Here is a 17,150-nt window from a genome sequence, read left to right as displayed (position 1 = left end):
GTTCTTTTGTGTTTCCACACACATTTTAGAATTCTGTTTTCTAGTTCTCCAAATAATCCCATTGGCATTTTGATAGGAATGGCATTGAATCTCTAGATTGCTTTGGGGTGTGGAATCATTTTAACAATATGAATTCTTCCAATCCATGAGCATGGGACGTCTCTCCATTTGTTTGTGTCCTCTTCATTTTCTTTCAACAGAGTTCCAGTTCTCTGAGTACGGGTCTTTTACCTCCTGGGTTAGATGTATCCCTAGGTATTTTATTTTTGTTAATGTCACTGTCGGTGGGGTTGTTTTCTTAATTTATCATTCTGATAGTTGTGAGTGTATAGAAATGCAACTGATTTCTTTAGATTAATTTTGTATCTTGCAACTTAACTGAATTTTCTGATGAGTTCCATTTGTTTTTGGGTGTCATCCTCAGGATTTTCTCTATAGAGTATCATGTCATCTACAAACAGTGACAGTTTTAAACTTTTTCCTCTGCCATTGGATTCATTTTACTTCTTTTTTTTTTTAAACAAACATTTTTATTTTTTTATCTTTATTTTTTTTTTTGGCTGTGTCGGGTCTTAGTTGCAGCATGTGGGATCTTCGTTGAGGCAGGATCTTTCATTGCGGCACCTGGGCTTCTCTCTAGTTGTGGTGTGTGGGTTTTCTCTCTCTAGTTGTGGCACACAGGCTCCAGAGCACATGGGCTCTGTAGTTTGCGGCACGTGGACTCTCTTGTTGAGGCGTGCGAGCTCAGTAGTTGTGGAGCATGGGCTTAGTTGACCTGTGGCATGTGGGATCTTAGCTCCCTGACCAGGGATCGAACCCATGTCCCCTGCATTGGAAGGTGGATTTTTTACCACGGGACCACCAGGGAAGTCCCCCCCCCCCTTTTTTAAATTGAAGTATAGTTGATTTACAATGTTGTGTTAGTTTCTGGTGTATAAGAAAGTGATGCAGTTTTATATATATATTGTTTTTCATATTCTTTTCCTTTATGGCTTATTACAGAATATTGAATATAGTTCCCTGTGCTATACAATAGGACCTTGTTGTTTATCTATTCTATATATAAGAGTTTGCATCTGCTAGTTCCAAACTCCAAGTCCAACCCTCCCCTGCACCCCATCCCCTTTGCAACCACAAGTCTGTTCTCTATATCTGTGAGTCTGTTTCTATTTTGTAGATAAGTTCATTTGTGTCATATTTTAGATTCCACATATAAGTGATATCATATGGTATTGTCTTTCTCTGCCTTCATTTATGGTAATCTCTAGGTCCATTCATGTAGCTGCAAATGGCATTATTTCATTCTTTTCTATGGCTGAGTAATATTCTATTGTGTGTGTGTGTGTGTGTGTGTGTGTGTGTATGTGTGTGTGTATGTGTATATGTGTGTGTGTGTGTGTGTGTATATATATATCTCACATCTTCTTTATCCATTCATCTGTCGATGGCCATTTAAGTTGTTTTCATGTCTTGGCTATTGTAAAGACGGCTGCTGTGAACATAAGGGTGCATGTATCTTTTTGAATTATAGTTTTGTTGGGATATATGCCCAGGAATGGGATTACTGGATCATATGGCAACTCTATTTTTAGTTTTTGGAGGAACCTCCATACTGTTTTCCATAGTGGCTGCACCAACTTACATTCCCACCAACAGTGTAGGAGGGTTCCCTTTTCTCCACACCCTCTCCAGCATTGGTTATTTGTAGACTTTTTAATGATGACCATTCTGACCAGTGTGAGGTGGTGCCTCACTGTAGTTTTGATTTGCATTTCTCTAATAATTAGCAATATTGAGGATCTTTTCATGTGCCTACTGGCCATCTGTATGTCTTCTCTGGAGAAATGTCTATTTAGGTTTTTTGCCCATTTTTTGATTGGGTGGGGTTTATTTTTGGTATTGAGTCATATGAGCTGTTTGTATATTTTGGAAATTAAACCATTATTGGTTGCATCATTTGCAAATATTTTCTCCCAGTCTGTAGGTTGTCTTTTCATTTTGTTTATGATTTCCTTTGCTGTGCAAAAACTTAGAAGTTTGATTAGGTCCCATTTGTTTATTTTTGCTTTTATTTCTATTTCCTTGGTAGACTGACCTAAGAAAACATTGGTATGATTTATATAAGAGAATGTTTTGCCTATGTTCTCTTCTAGGAGTTTTATGGTGTCATGTCTTATATTTAAGTCTTTAAGCCATTTTGAGTTTATTTTTGTGTGTGGTGTGAGGGTGTGTTCGAACTTCATTGATTTACATGGGGCTGTCCAACTTTCCCAACACTACTTGCTGAATAGACTGTCTGTTCCTCATTGTGTATTCTTGCCTCCTTTGTCGAAGATTAATTGACTGTAGGTGTATGGGTTTATTTCTGGGCTCTCTATTCTGTTCCATTGATCCATATGTCTGTTTTTGTGCCAATACCACACTGTTGTGATTGCCGTGGTTTTGTAGTATTGTCTGAAGTATAGGAGGGTTATGCCTCCTGCTTTGTTCTTTTTCCTCAGGATTGCTTTGGCAATTCTGGGTCTTTTATGGTTCCATATAAATTTTAGGATTATTTGTTCTAGTTCTGTGAAAAATTTCATGGGTAATTTGGTAGGGATTGCATTAAATCTGTAGATTGCTTTGGGTAGTATGACTGTTTTAACAATATTAATTCTTCCAATCCAAGAGTATGGGATATTTTTCCATTTCTTTAAATCATCTTCAATTTCCTTTATCAGTGTTTTATGGTTTTCAGTATATAAGTTTTTCACCTCCTTGGTCAGGTTTATTCTTATGTATTTTTTTTTATTTGATTTTTAAAAAATATTTATTTACTTATTTATTTATTTGGCTGTGCCAGGTCTTTACCTACAGCATGTGGGATCTAGTTCCCTGACTAGGGATTGAACCTGGGCCCCCTGCATTGGGAGCACGGAGTCTTAACTTGTGGACCACCCGGGAAGTCCCTGATGTGATTTTAAAAGGAATTGTTTGTTTACTTTCCTTTTCTGATATTTCATTGTTAGTGTAAAGAAATGCAACCACTTTCTGTATGTTATTCTTGTATCCTGCTACATTGCTGAATTTGTTTATCAGTTCTAGTAGTTTTTGTGTGGAGTCTTTAGGGTTTTCTATATATAGTATCATGTCATCTGCATATAATTACCTCTTCCCTTCCAATTTGGATACTTTTTATTTCTTGTCTGATTGCTGTGGCTAGGACTTCCAGTTCTATGTTGAATAGAAGTGGTTAGAGAGGGCATCTTTGTCTTGTTCCAGATTTTAGCAGGAAGGCTTTCAGCTTTTCACCGTTGAGTATTATGTTGGTTGTGGGTTTGTCATAAATAGCTTTTATTATGTTGAGATATGTTCTCTCTATACCGATTTTGGGAGAGTTTTTAAAATGAATGGATGTTGAATTTTATCAAATGCTTTTCCTGCATCTGTTGAGATGATCTTGTGTGCATGTGTGGTTTTTTGTTTGTTTGTTTGTTTGTTTTCTTTTGGCTGCACTGCGTGGCTTGCAGGATCCTAGTTGCCAAACCAGGGATCGAACCCAGGCCCCTGGCTGGTGAAAGTGCCAAGTCCCAACCACTGGCCTGCCAGGGAATTCCCGATCTTGTGGTTTTTGTCTTTTCTTTTGTTGATGTGGTCTATAACATTGATTTGCATGTGTTGAGCCATCCTTTTGACCCTGGGATGAATCCATCTTGGTCGTAGTGTATGACCCTTTCTATGTGTTGGATTTGGTTTGCTAATATTTTGTTAAGAATTTTTGCATCTGTATTCATCAAAGATATTAGCCTGTAATTTTCTTTTTTGGTAGTGTCTGTCTGGTTTTGGTATCAGGGTGATGGTGGCTTCATAGAATGACTTGAGAGTATTCCCTCCTCTTCAGTCTTTTGGAAGAGTTTGAGAAGGATTGGTATAAGTTGTTCTTCGTATGTTTGGTAGAATTCCCCAGTGAAGCCATCTGGTCCTGGACTTTAGTTTGCAGGGAGTTTTTTTTTTAAATACATTTATTTATTTACTTTTGGCTGCACTGGGTCTTCGTTGCTGCACACGGGCTTTCTCTAGTTGTGGCAAGTGGGGGCTACTCTTTGTTGCGGTGTGCTGGCTTCTCATTGCAGTGGCTTCTCTTGTTGTGGAGCACAGGCTCTAGGTGCATGGGCTTCAGTAGTTGTGGCTCACGGGCTCTAGAGCGCAGGCTCAGTAGTTGTGGCTCATGGGCTTAGTTGCTCTGCGGCATGTGGGATCTTCCTGGACCAGGGCTTGAACCCATGTTCCCTGCATTGGCAGGTGGATTCTTAACCACTGCGCTGCCAGGGAAGCCTGGGAGTTTTTTGGTTTTTTTTAAATTACAGATTCTATTTCACTTCTAGTGATTGGTCCATTCAAATTATCTATTTCTTCTTGATTAAGTTTTGATGGACTGTATGATTCTAGAAACTTGTCCATTTCTTCTATGTTGTCTAATTTGTTGGCATATAATTGTTCATAGTATTCTCTTATGGGTTTTTTTTTTTGTATTTCTGCATTATCAGTTGTTTTTTCCTGCTCTTTTGTTTTTTTATTTTGTTTATATGGGTCCTCTCTCTTTTCTTCTTGGTGAGTCTGGCCAAAAGTTTGTCGATTTTTGTTTACCCTTTCAAAAAACCAGCTCTTGGTTTTATTGATTTTTTTCTATTTTTTTTTAAATCTCTATTTTATTTGTTTCCTCTCTGATCTTTATTATTTCCTTCCTTCTGCTGACTTTAGGTTTTGTTTGTTCTTTTTCTAGTTCTTTTAGTTGGTAGGTTAGGTTGTTTATTTGATATTTTTCTTGTTTTTTTTGAGGAAGGCCTGTATCGCTATGAACTTTCCTCTTAAGACTGCTTTTGTTGCATCCCACAGATTCTGAATGGTTGTTTTCATTGTCATTTGTCTCAAGGTATTTTTAAATTTCCACTTTGGTTTCATTGTTGACCAGTTGGTTTTTTAGTAGCATGTTGTTTAGTCTCCATCGTTGACCAGTTGGTTTTTTAGTAGCATGTTGTTTAGTCTCCATTTTTTTCTCGTTTCTCTTTCTGTGGTTGATTTCTAGTTTCATGCTGTTGTGGTTAGAAAAAAGCTTGAAATAATTTCTGTCCTCTTCAATTGGTTGAGGCTTGTTTTGTACCCTAGTATGTGGTCTTTTCTGGAGAATGTTCCATGTACACCTGAAAAGAATGTGTATTCTGGGTTTTTTTGGATGTAATGTACCGAAAATATCAATTAAGTCTTACTGTTCTATTCTGTCATTTAGGATCTCTGTTGCCTTACTGATTTTCTGTCTGGAAGTATTGTCCATTGATGTCAGTGGGGTGTTAAAGTCTCCTCCTATTATTGTAGTCCTGTCAATTTCTCCCTTTATGTCTGTTAGTATTTGTTTTTTGTGTTTAGATGCTCCTATATTGGGTGCATGTATGTTAATGAGTGTAATATCCTATTCTTGTATTGATCCTTTTATCATTATGTAGTGTCCTCTTTATCTTTCTTTATGGCCTTTTGTCTGATATGAGTATTGCAACCCCCACTTTCTCGTCATTTCCATTTGTATGAAATATCTTTTTTCATTTCCTCACTGTCAATCTATGTGTGTCCTTCGCTCTAAAGTGGGTCTCTTGTAGGCAGCATATTGTAGGCTCTTGTTTTATTATCCAATCTGCCACTGTATCTTTTGATTGGAGCATTTAGTTCATTGACATTTAAGGTAATTATTGATAGATATGTGTTTATTGCCATTTTAAACCTTCTTGTATTTAAACCTTGATTTTGTATTTCTTCTTCTTTTTTTTTTTCTTTTCCTTTTGTGGTTTGATGGTTTTCTTTTGTATTATGCTTGTGTTCTCTTCATTTTGGTTTTTGTGAATCTAGTGTATGTTTTTGATTTGTGGTTACCCTGTTTTTCAAGTATGTTAAGCCAGTACTGTATCTACTTGCTTTAGATTGGTAGTCATATAGGCTCAAACACATTCTAAAAAAACCCACAAAACTACGTTTTCCTCCTCCCCTCCCCCACATTTTATGATTTTACCGTCCTCTTTTACATCTTCATGTTTATCCTTTTGCCGCTTATTGTAGTTATCGTTTTCACAAATTTTTTTCTAATTAATTAATTTAATTTATTTATTTTTGGCTGTGTTGGGTCTTCATTGCTGTGCAGAGGCCTTCTCTAGTTGCGGTGAGGAGGGGCTACTCTTCGTTGCAGTGTGCGGGCTTCTCACTACGGTGGCTTCTCTTGTTGTGGAGCATGGTCTCTAGGCACGTGGGCTTCAGTAGTTGTGGCACAGGGGCTTTAATAGTTGTGGCTCATGGGCTCTAGAGCACAGGCTCAGTAGTTGTGGCGCACGGGCTTAGTTGCTCCACGGCATGTGGGATCTTCCCAGACTGGGGCTCAAACCCATGTCCTCTGCATTGGCAGGCAGATTCTTAACCACTGTGCCACCAGGGAAGCCTGTTCACAAAATTTTTTTGATTTTTAAAAAAATCTGTTTACTGTCTTAAGTGATTTACTTTCCAGTTGTGATTTTCTCTTTCCTGTAGATTCTTGCTTCTTTTCTGTTTAGAGAAGACCTTTCCATATTTCTTCTAGAATAGGTTTAGTATTGCTTTTTTTTTTGGTTTTTGCTTATCTGAGAAATTCTTTCTCTCTCCTTCTATTCTAAATGATAATCTTGTTGGGTAGAATATCCTAGGTTGCAGATTTTTCCCTTTCATTACTTTGAATATATCTTGCCACTCCTTTCTGGCCTGCAACATTTCTGTAGAGACATCAGCTGATAGGTTTACGGGGGTTCCCTTGTAATTAACTTTTTGTTTTTCTCTTGCTGCCTTTAGAATCCTCTCTTTAACTTTTGCCATTTTATTTATTTATTTTTAATAAATTTATTTATTTATTTTTGGCTGCATTGGGTCTTCCTTGCTGTGCATGGGCTTTCTCTAGTTGCAGCGAGAGGGAGATACTCTTTGTTGCAGTGTGCAGGCTTCTCATTGCGGTGGCTTCTCTTGTTGTGGAGCACGGGCTCTAGGTGCACAGCCTTCAGTAGCTGTGGCTCACGGGCTCAGTAGTTGTGGCTTTCAGGCTCTAGAGTGCAGGCTCAGTTGTGAGCTAAGCACGGGCTTAGTTGCTCCACAGCATGTGGGATCTTCCCAGACCAGGGCTCGAACCCATGTCCCCTGTATTGGCAGGTGGATTCTTCACCACTGTGCCACCAGGGAAGTCCCACAATTTCTTTAAATACATTTTTGATCCCCTTTTCTCTTTCTTCTCCTTCTGGGATCCCTATTATGCATAGATTGGCACACTTTATTATTATCCCATAGGTCTTGTATAATGCTTTCATTTTTTTTATGTGTCTTTCTGTCTGCTGTTTTTTTAAAAAATATTTATTTATTTATTTATTTTGGTTGTGCTGGGTCTTAGTTGCAGCGGGCAGGCTCCTTAGTTGCGGCAGGTGGACTCCTTAGTTGTGGCATGAGAACTCCCAGTTGCGGCATGCATGTGGGATCCAGTTGCCCATCGAACCTGGGTCCCCCGCATTGGGCGCATGGCGCCCTATCCACTGCACCACCAGGCAAGTCCCCTGTCTGTTGATCTTATTGGGTGATTTCCATGATTCTATCTTCCAGATCACTTATTCACCCTTCTGCATTATTTAGTTTGCTATTTATTGCCTTCAGCTCAGCTTTTGTCTAGGCAAATGATTTTTCTAATTTAAATCGGCTACTCTTTATAGTTTCTAGTTCCTTTTTACAGTGATCAGCATTTCTGTTGATAGCTTTTCTTAATTCCTTCAGTATTTTTATTATCTCCTTTTTGAGGGCTCTAGCAGACTGGGGAGGTCTGTTTCATTGTTTGTTCTTTCAGTGGAATTCTCTTGTTTTTTTAATTGGGAGTGGTTCCTGTGCTTCTTCATTTTACTTATAATTTCTCTGACTATGAATTTGGGAGAAACAGTGTCTACTGTTGTCTTGAAGGGGTGTTTTCATGTGGGAGCACCCCTGTGTAGCCTCCATGAGCCTAATATTTTTGGTGCAAGGGCTGTTTTTAGTATGGATGCCTGCCACATCTTTCCTCATTGTGTGCTGGCTGATATCCCCTTGATAGGGGGTGTGATTAGTATTGTGGTGACCAGAGCCTGCACTGGATGTTGAGCAGGGCCTCCTCTTTGCTCTGTGATTGTAAAGCCCTGTCGAGGGCAGGGTCTGTTCCCCAGCTGTTTGAGTAGAAGCCCCCAGATCTGTTTCTGAGCTGCAGTGTGAGGTAGGTGGGACTGGAGCACTTCCGCTGGGAGAGGAGCCACTGAGTATTCCTCTGCAGGAGCTGTCCACCAGGAAGTGCACTCTGTGGTGTTGCCTATCACCCACCGTGCCCACTCACAAAGCACACTGTCGTTGCCACTGCCGTTGGCCCCGCTTCAACCATGGGAATGCTGGCATTTGGCCTGGGTGTCCCTCAGGCACTGTGCTCACAAGGCCACCAGCACAGATCTGAGATCTGTCAAAGTCAGGCACGGGGACTGCCATAGTTGCGCACCTGGACCTGTCATGGAGCTACAGAATGAGTCTTGACCCTGGCCCTGCCTCCGCGTGCCTATAAAGCCTGCAGCTGCTAACACCAGACCCACCCCAGCCATGGGAGCACCAGTACTCCACTTGGCTAGGGAGTGCAGCAAGGTGGCCAGGACTGCCTGTGCTGGTCTCTCTCTGCTCTGTGTGCCACAGTCTCACTGCTGTACTTCCTTCTGAGCCTCTGAAGCTCCCTATCTGTCCCAGCTGATCTCCCAGCTGGTAAAGGGGGTTCCCAGGCTGAGGGAACCTTTCCTCTTTCACAGCACCCTCCCAGGGGCGGATGTCCCATCCGGAGTCCTTTTTTTTCTTTCACATTTCCTGGTTACCTGACCTTTCTTGCAGCTTTGGTTGTATGAGATCTGCCAGCATTCAGTAGGTATTCTGTGAGAATTGTTCCATATGTAGATGTATTTTTAATGTATTTGTGGGAGGTGTGCTCTACATCTTTCTATTCTGCCATCTTGCCAAAGTCTCTCATTTCTTTCTTTCTTTTGAATTTTTTTTTTTTTGGCTGCATTGGGTCTTTGTTGCTGCACGTGGGCTTTCTCTAGTTGTGGCAAGTGGGGGCTACTCTTTGTTGCAGTCTGCGGGCGTCTCATTGTGGTGGCTTCTCTTGTTGCAGAGCACGGGCTCTAGGTGTGCGGGCTTCAGTAGTTGTGGCGTGCAGGCTTCAGTAGTTGTGGCTTGTGGGCTCTAGAGAGCAAGCTCAGTAGTTGTGGCGCACGGGCTTAGTTGCTCCGCGGCATGTGGGATCTTCCCGGACCAGGGCTCAAACCCGTGTCCCCTGCATTGGCAGGCGGATTCTTAATCACTGCGCCACCAGGGAAGCCCCATTTCTTTCTTTTTTAAGCTGGAATAATATTCCATTGTATGTATATACCATATTTTGTTTATCCATTCATCCACTGATGGACATTTGGGTTGTTTCCACCTTTTGGCTATTGTGAATAATGCTGCTTTGAACAGTGGTGCACAAATATCTGTTGGAATCCCTGCTTTGAATTCTTTTCAAAGAATTGTATATACAATTCTTGTATATATATATACAGTATATATATATGATATATATATGATATATATATGTGTATATATCCAGAAATGGAATTGATGGATCAAAGGGTAATTCTAATTTTTTTGAGGAACTGCCACACTTTTTCATAGCAGCTGCGCCATTTAACATTCCTATCAGCAATGCACAAGAGTTCCAATTTCTCACATTCTTGTCAGGATATTTTATCATACAATATCTTGTATGATTTTTTAAAAATATCTTTTGCTTTAAATATATTTTTATCAGAACTTCGTAGCTACAGATTCCAGCTAATTCTAATTGTGGAAAAATGACTATCATATAAACTGATCGTAAAGTCCTCATTGGCAAACCAAGTGGTCAAAACAGATTTACGTTCTGTTAGAAGAAGTCTGGCTTCATTTTATGTTTCCATAAAAAAACCTCTCACTTCTGAATTTCAAGACAGAGCTGGCTGTGCCATGAATTCGTTGCCTGAATGAAATAAAGTACTACCAGTTTCAATATTTCTTCCTAATGCTCTCTTTGCTTTACTTTCAAGGTGTTCTCTTTCAAGATTGATGTATTATTTGACAGTAATGGGATGAAAGAGGTGAGGTCCTTATTAAAAAAAAAAAACTCAAAACAAAACACACATAACTGTTTACTTGGCAACCCAGGAAGTTTTTACACGCAGGGACATCGTGCCACAGTAATATTTAAGATGTATGAGAAGTATGTCTGTCTTTTGTAAAGTGGGAGAATGGTGATCATGAAGGGGTAGGTGGAAAAGGACACCCTGAAGGAGAATGGTGATGGAGGAAAACAAGTTGAAGTTGACTCTCTTAAAAAACATATGTGCCGGGGGCGGAGTCAAGATGGCGTACTAGGAGGATACGGAATTCGCGTCTCTGCACAACTAGGGCACCTACCAGGCACTGGTGGGGTACCAGTGACTAGGTAGGACGTGGGGCATGGTGGGAGTGAAGGGGGAGGAGAAGTGGAGGCAGGACGGGACTGGTGCCCATGCCCAAGGGGGAAATTGGGGAACCACTGGGAAGGGAGATGATCAAAAGGTAGTGTGGCCAGGTTTCCCTTGCCCACTTGGGCCCCCAAGAACCTGCTGAGATCCCGGGCCTGATCCTTTGCCCACCAAGGCCCCGTCCAGCCATGCGGGTCCTGAGGGAGGGAAGGGGGAGCAAAAGTAAAGGCCGGAACTCCGGGACTGGCACCCCTGAGGGGTGGCTGGGGGAGGGGAGGAGTTCCAACACCCAGCGGGACCCACCCATGGTTAGGGGTCCAGCGGCAACGGGGGAGGCCCTGGGGGAGACGGTGGGGGAGGGGGTAGAAGGAACGGAAGGGAACACGGCCAGTGCTTTCCCTGTCCACTTAGGCACCAGGGAGCCTGTGGGGCTCCCGGGCCTAATCCTCTGCCCTTGGAGTCTCCTCCTGCCACGCAGATCCCAAGCCCCGCCCCTACACCCCCACCCAGGGCCCCACCTCTACACTCGGAGACCCCCTCCAACATGCTGGGCCTAAACCCCACCCACAAACCTTCACTCAGGGCCCTACCTCCAAACTCCAGAACCCCACACTCCAGAGGCCCTCCTTTCCACGTGCTGCCTCTCCCCTTCTGCACAGGTCCTAAGCAGAGGCCCCGCCCCATGCTCAAATGTCACCGCCCCACCCACCTAGGTCCTGCCCCACCCTAAACCCTGCCCCTGCCTAAGTTCCACCCCCACCTAAACTCCGCCCCCATAGCGAAGGCTTTTTTTTTCTTTTTTCCTCTTTTTTAAAAAAAATTTTAAAATTTTATTTTATTTTATTTTTATACAGCAGGTTCTTATTAGTCATCCATTTTATACACATCAGTGTATACATGTCAATCCCAATCTCCCAATTCATCCCATTCCCCCCCACCCGCTTTCCCCCCTTGGTGTCCATATGTTTGTTCTCTACATCTGTGCCTCAATTTCTGCCCTGCAAACCAGTTCATCTGTACCATTTTTCTAGGTTCCACATATATGCGTTAATATACGATATTTGTTTTTCTCTTTCTGACTTAACTTCACTCTGTATGACAGTCTCTAGATCCATCCACATCTCAACAAATGACCCAATTTCATTCCTTTTTCTGGCTGAGTAATATTCCATTGTATATATGTACCACATCTTCTTTATCCATTCGTTTGTCAGTGGGCATATAGGTTGCTTCCATGACCTGGCTATTGTAAATAATGCTGCAATGAACACTGGGGTGCAGGTGTCTTTTTGAATAATGGTTTTCTCTGGGTATATGCCCAGTAGTGGGATTGCTGGATCATATGGTAATTCTATTTTTAGTTTTTTAAGGAACCTCCATAGTGGCTGTATCAATTTACATTCCCAGCAACAGTGCAAGAGGGTTCCCTTTTCTCCACACCCTCTCCAGCATTTGTTGTTTGTAGATTTTCTGATGATGCCCATTCTAACTGGTGTGAGGTGATACCTCATTGTAGTTTTGATTTGCATTTCTCTAATAATTAGTGATGTTGAGCAGCTTTTCATGTGCTTCTTGGCCATCTGTATGTCCTCTTTGGAGAAATGTCTGTTTAAGTCTTCTGCCCATTTTTGGATTGGGTTGTTTGTTTTTTTAATATTGAGCTGCATGAGCTGTTTATATATTTTGGAGATTAATCCTTTGTCCGTTGATTCGTTTGCAAATATTTTCTCCCATTCTGAGGGTTGTCTTTTCATCTTGTTTATGGTTTCCTTTGCTGTGCAAAAGCTTTGAAGTTTCATTAGGTCCCATTTGTTTATTTTTGTTTTTATTTCCATTACTCTAGGAGGTGGATCAAAAAAGATCTTGCTGTGATTTATGTCAAAGAGTGTTCTTCCTATGTTTTCCTCTAAGAGTTTTATAGTGTCCAGTCTTACATACTAGGTCTCTAATCGATTTTGAGTTTATTTTTGTGTATGGTGTTAGGGAGTGTTCTAATTTCATTCTTTTACATGTAGCTGTCCAGTTTTCCCAGCACCACTTATTGAAGAGACTGTCTTTTCTCCATTGTATATCCTTGTCTCCTTTGTCATAGATTAGTTGACCATAGGTGTGTGGGTTTATCTCTGGGATTTCTATCCTGTTCCATTGATCTATATTTCTGTTTTTGTGCCAGTACCATATTGTCTTGATTACTGTAACTTTGTAGTATAGTCTGAAGTCAGGGAGTCTGAATCCTTCAGCTCGTTTTTTTTTTCCCTCAAGACTGCTTTGGCTATTTGGGGTCTTTTCGGTCTCCATACAAATTTTAAGATTTTTTGTTCTAGCTCTGTAAAAAATGCCATTGGTAATTTGATAGGGATTGCATTGAATCTGTAGATTGCTTTGGGTCGTATACTCATTTTCACAATATTGATTCTTCCAATCCAAGAACATGGTATATCTCTCCATCTGTTGGTATCCTCTTTAATTTTTTTCATCAGTTTCTTATAGTTTTCTGCATACAGGTCTCTTGTCTCCCTAGGTAGGTTTATTCCTAGGTATTTGATTCTTTTTGTTGCAGTGGTAAATGGGAGTGTTTCCTTAATTTCTCTTTCAGATTTTTTATCATTAGTGTATAGGAATGCAAGAGATCTCTGTGCATTAATTTTGTATCCTGCTACTTTACCAAATTCATTGATTAGCTCTAGTAGTTTTCTGGTAGCATCTTTAGGATTCTCTATGTATAGTATCATGTCATCTGCAAACAGTGACAGCTTTACTTCTTTTCCGATTTGAATTCCTTTTTTTCTTTTCCAAGCCAGGACATGGAAGCCACCTAAGCGTCCATTGACAGATGAATGGATAAAGAAGATGTGGCACATATATATACAATGGAATATTACTCAGCCATAAAAAGAAACGAAATTGAGTTAGTTGTAGTGAGGTGGATGGACCTAGAGTCTGTCATACAGAGTGAAGTAAGTCAGAAAAACAAGTACCGTATGCTAACACATATATATGGAATCTAAAAAAAAAAAAAGGTTCTGATGAACCTAGGGGCAGGACAGGAATAAAGATGCAGATGTAGAGAATGGACTTGAGGACACGGGGAGGGGGAAGGGTAAGCTGGGACGAAGTGAGAGTGTAACATTGACATATATACACTACCAAATGTAAAATAGATAGCTAGCGGGAAGCAGCTGCATAGCACAGGGAGATCAGCTCGGTGCTTTGGGACCACCTAGAGGGGTAGGATAAGGAGGGTGGGAGGGAGATGCAAGAGGGAGGGGATATGGGCATATACGTATCCATATAGCTGATTCACTTTGTTATACAGTAGAAACTAACACAACATTGTAAAGCAATTATACTCCAATTAAGATGTTAAAAAAAACAAACACATGTGCCTATGCAACTCCTGGAGAGTCTTCATTTATCCCCAGGGGTATGTGTATCCTAGTTTAAAGAATGCTTGTGTAATTAATTTTATCCCCCTCCCAACTAGACATTATTTTTGCTTTATGCAGTCTTTGTTTGCTTAGTTTCCCCCACATGTTCACCAATTTCTTTGTTCATTCTTGTATTGGAAATCTGCTTGTAATTATCCTTTCTTCTTAAAGTACAGCCTTTAGAATTGCCTTTGGTGAGGATCTGTTGATAGTAAACAATTGGTTTTCTCAAAAGATCTTTATGTTTTTACCCTAAATGTTAGTTTATAATTCTAGGTGAATTTTCTGTCAGAACTTTGGCTATACTATTTGGTTATCTTCTAGCTTCAGTTTTTGCTGTTGAGAAGGCAAGTTTCACTGTTACTCTTTTTAGGCAATTTTTTCTGTTACATTTAGGACCTCCTCTTTGTCACTCTGCAGTTTCACTAAGTTGTCTATCCTGTTTATGATTTGTTGTGCTTCCTAAATTCAACAATTCCTAACTATGATCAAATCTAAGAAAATCTCAGCTATTATTTAATATTGCCCCTCTCGTATCCTTTTATCTTTGGAACTCCAATTTTATATAGATTCAATTTTTTTTCACTCTATCCCCCAAGTCTCAATATCTTTTATTATTTTCTGTGCATTTGTGTTATTTCTGCTGTATATGAGGCAGTGTATATTGGGTAAGTTTTTAGTTTTTCTTTGGCTGTGTTCAATATTCTGCTTATTTTTACTTTCAATGACTTTCTAAAATTTTATTTGTGTGAGTTGATTACTTTTCAAATATGCCTGGTCATATCTCAAAGACTTTTAGTCCTTGCTTGGCTTTTGGATACCTTAATTTTTCTAAATATTCTTAAGCATAATCATTTCGTATTCTGCATCTAATACTTCCAATATCTGAAGTACTTGGTTTGTAATTGTCTCTTAGGTATAGTGGCTTATTTCCCTGTGCTTTGTAATTTGGACTGTGAGTTCATATTTAGGTGGGCTTTATCTACCAGAATCCTCTGGGGCCCCAGTTAAGGATGCATTCCCCTCAAAAGAGCATCTATGTTTGCTTTTGCCGGACACCCCAGGGCACTACCAACTGAGGGCCACTTTAATATCTTGGTTTGAGTTTCTAAAGCCTTGATGGTAGCATAAGTCTGAAGTCCAATGACATGTTAGGGCACACTTGTGGTTTAAAATTCTTGTGGACTTTTTTTCCCACCAGGAGCTGAGGCTGTAACAGACATACATATATATATATATGTATATATGTATGTGTATATATATATGTATATATATGTGTATATATATATACTTTAAATTTTTCTTTCCATTAGTTTATTAGAAGATATTGAATATAGTTCCCTGTGCTATACAGTAAACCCTTGTTTATCTATTTTATATATGGTAGTGTGCACCTGTTAATCCCATACTCCCAATTTATCCCTCCCCCACCATTTCCCTTACCGTAAGTTTGTTTTCGATGTTTGTGAATCTGTTGTTTTGTAAATAAGTTCAGTACTTTTTTTAGATTCCACATATAAGTGATATCATGAATTTGTCTTTCTCTGACCTACTTCACTGTATGATAATCTGTAGGTCCATCCATGTTGCTGCAAATGGAATTTCATTCTTTTTTATGGCTGAGTAATATTCTGTTGTATACATATACCACATCTTCTTTATCCATTCATCTGTTGATGGACACTTAGATGGCTTCCATGTTTTGGCTATTGTAAATAGTGCCGCTACGAACATTGGGGTGCATGTATTTTTTTGAATTAGATCTTTCATCTTTTCTGGATATATGCCCAGAAGTGGGATTGCTGGATCATATGGTAACTATCTTTAGTTTTTTAAGGAACCTCCATACTGTTTTCCATATAGAGTTTGTTTTTTAGAATATCTAATCATCCCTATTGCTGGAAGTAAAAGTTCAAATATTTTTGCTGTACTCAAAAAGATACATGTACACAACTGGTTGCAAAACTCAGCTTAACCTGTTTCTTGATAGATAGATGAAAAGGCATGGATATTAATGATTTGGTCATTCTATTGGTCTTTACTTGCAATCTGTATGATGATGTATATGAAGACATTAACTTTTAAGGCCCTTGTTGGTAAAATAATTGAATGATGAGTTTTGGTATATAGTATAGAATGAAAAAGGGTACACAAATGAATAGACAGGGCCACATCTGAATCTGGGAAAAGTTAGGAAGCTTGTATAGCTAAATGCCTCTTGCTTTTTTTCAGTGTGTCTAGTGGGATGGAAAAAATGGTTAGTTTTTTAACAATGTGGTTTGAATAACTTGTGTTTAAAAAAAATTGTAGTAAAGTGAAAAATGATTTAGAAAATATTACTACAGATATGAGCAATGGCTTACCTGGGGGAAGATTGGTTAGTTGGTTCTACCTTGAATTATTTTTTGTGGAAAAAAAGTCATGCCAAAGGATAAAAACATATATAAGAGGTAATAAGTTCAAGTTATTCATTGTTTGCCTTCATAATAAGGAAGTGGCTAAAATTAAAAGCTTTAGTTCTGTGTTCATGTGGAACAACCTTCCACATTGGTCAAGTGGAGAGAAGAGGGCAAGACACAGGAGTGTTCGTAGTGTGCTGTCATTCCTATAAAAATATATAAGCTTGATTATGCAGAGTATCTCTGGAATGATCCCCAGAAACTGGAAACAGTGGTTTGCACCTCTAGGGAGAAAGATTTCCTTTTCACTATCCTTTTGTAGGTTGTACCATGTGGATGTATTACTAATACACACATAATATAGTTTTCTTTGTTGTTGTCTATTTTTATTTTGGCTGTGTTGGGTCTTTGTTGCTGCACACAGGCTTTCTCCAGTTGCGGTAAGCGGGGGCTACTCTTCGTGCGGTGCGTGGGCTTCTCATTGCGGGAGCTTCTGTTGTTGCAGAGCACGGGCTCTAGGCGCCCGGGCTTCAGTAGTTGCAGCACACGGGCTCAGTAGTTGTGGCTTGCGGGCTCTAGAGTGCAGGCTCAGTAGTTGTGGCACACGGGCTTAGTTGCTCTGTGGCACGTGGGATCTTCCCATACCAGGGCTCGAACCCATGTCTCCTGCATTGGCAGGCGGATTCTTAACCACTGTGCCACCAGGGAAGCCCTACAATGTAGTTTTTAAAAGGAACTCACAGTATTGTCTTTACAAG

The sequence above is a fragment of the Balaenoptera borealis genome (genome assembly GCF_965194805.1).
Source record: "Balaenoptera borealis genome assembly, chromosome: 20".
NCBI lineage: Eukaryota > Metazoa > Chordata > Mammalia > Artiodactyla > Balaenopteridae > Balaenoptera > Balaenoptera borealis.
The sequence above is the reverse complement of the archived record's forward strand: the minus strand, read 5'-3'. Positions refer to the sequence as shown.